A 2,578-nucleotide genomic window follows, 5' to 3' on the forward strand; every position below is an offset into this window, starting at 1 on the left:
TTGATAGTTTTGAATTCGCTATACTATAATATTTTATTAGTTACTAATGGTACATAGTATACCAGTAACATTTTATGAAAGGTAGCAATATTTTATAATAATTATTATGTTAAATTATATAGAATACAATATTTAATAACATTAATATGGTGTTATATATGACATTTTAAGTTAAGTAGTGTTTCTTATATTATTCTTAAAAAAAATATTAAAAGACACCAATAATAACTTAATACCGACTAAAATATTATATTACTATTGATATAATTAGTTATCAAATTCATATTACTAATTATTTGTAAATTGCCACCTCAAAATCAATATAGTAATAGTATTAGGCATCACTACGGACTCGTACCAAAGCTACATCAATTGATTCAGATCAGATCAACAAATAATTGCTTTGTTTATTAGTTTATTATTATACATATTAGAGAACTCTTATTTACTACTTTTCAACTCAAACATATAAATTAATAATATATATTTTTTTTTATTGGGGGTCAGTCATATGTTTTAATGTAAATACAAAATAAATAATATGGAGTTAATAGATCAATAGACTGCATTAAATGGTAGCTTTAAATGATGAAACAGAAAGATGAAGGTTTGGTATAAGAAATCGTGCAATTTATTTGAATAAAGGAGGTAGACTTTAATTTTGATGATAGTAAGGACAATGTTCAATGCCTTTCTCTCTCTATATACTTGGTCAAAATCAATAAATAAATAAATAAATATATAGATTTAGTTGTATAGTAGGTCTCTAAGTTATATAGGTTTCGATAAATTGGTCTCTAAATTTTATTTTTAGCAAATTAATCTTTAAACTATATAAATTTAATCTGCATTTTTTATGTTTTTGCAAATTAATCTCCAAACTTTTATTTTCTTAAAAATATAAAGTCCCCACTCTTAAATGATGATATTTTATTTATTTATTTATTTAGTTTTATATTAGTTTTAAATATTTATATATTAATATACGTTATGAAGTTAAAAAAAAATACATATTTTTTATTTATATGTATTTTTTTTAAATGTTTCGAAGAAAGAAATAAATCAACACATATTTTTTGAAATATTCCGAAATAAGAAGAAAAATATATAATTTTTATTTATATGTATTTTTTTAATCAAATTAAGATATATTTTGAAGATTATAAAACTATAGATATATGTGAATTAATAATTTTTCTTTTTATGAACAACATTTACACAAAATATTTCTACTACTGAATAATTCTTTGCACTTTAAGCAAATATTCATTCTCATTAAATAGTTGATGTGCATTTACACAAAAAAAAATATCTAGAAAAAAGTCAATAAAAATATTTAGATGCTCTAATTATTTTTCTTACCATTAAATGAGGATCGTTTCTTAAATATATGAAAGAATTTAATATAAAATTTATTTATATATGTAGTAAAATAATATTTTGTAGCCAAAATAATATATATATTTTTTATATAACCTACCTAAGTAAATTATATTATAAAATCTATTTTTAACTTATACTCAGCGGAGAATTTATGAAATTTTACCTATGTTGACAAAAAATTTAAATAATTAATAAATATATATACAATTAAAAAATTATTAAAATTATAATACTACATATTCATACATCAGTAATAAAATATACTATAAATGCTAAAATATAAAAACGTGAAGAGGCTAGAATTTTTTCTAGGCATTATATGGGTCTGCAAGTGTTTACTCTCTTTTTTCTTATTAATAATATATATGAATAAATATATGAATAAAGTATGTTTTAAATATTTTGGTAAAAAAATTTAAATATTATATGAATACTTAAAAAATAAATAAATAAATAAAATATATTAATAAAATTATTTTGTCAAAGTATTAATTTTGTTTAAGAAAATGAAATTATTTCAAAAAAAAATAAATTAAAGTAAGTAAAATAAATAAAAAAATAATAAAAATATCAATATATTAAAGTGGAAACTTAATGTTGCTAATAAAATAAAAGTGCGTGGACCAATTTATCAAAAAAAATAAAATTTAGGGGTAAACTTGCCAAAACATATATAATTTGAGGAATAATTTGCCAAAAAATAAAATTTGTGGACTAACTTACCAAAACCCATATAGTTTAGAGACCTCCCGTAAAAATAAGCAAAATATATATCCCCTCAATTAAGGGGGTAACAACTAACAAGTATATTTGGCACATCATTATTTTTCGTCCTTAGTGAGAAATATAGTAGTTGAGTTATATTCGGTATAAAATAATTTTGTGATATTTTTATATCAATTTTTATTTGTAGTTTCAATAAATAATTATAAATATTAATGTAAAATTTAATATTTTTTTTAATAATTTATTAAAAATATAAAATAATAATATAAAGATAAATATAAAATTTAATAATAAACTAATTATAATAATATCGATCATTTAATGCAAATGAGCATGTTAATTAAAATTTAATAATAAAATATCAAAATTGCATAATAGTAAATTATAAAAGTAGAGAATTTATTGTGATGTAAATTTTACATATGCTATAATGTGATCTAATTTTAAATCACTTTTTGTTTGTGACAAA

This window comes from Cannabis sativa, chromosome 5, assembly GCF_029168945.1.
Source record: "Cannabis sativa cultivar Pink pepper isolate KNU-18-1 chromosome 5, ASM2916894v1, whole genome shotgun sequence".
In the NCBI taxonomy this organism is placed as follows: Eukaryota; Viridiplantae; Streptophyta; class Magnoliopsida; order Rosales; family Cannabaceae; genus Cannabis; species Cannabis sativa.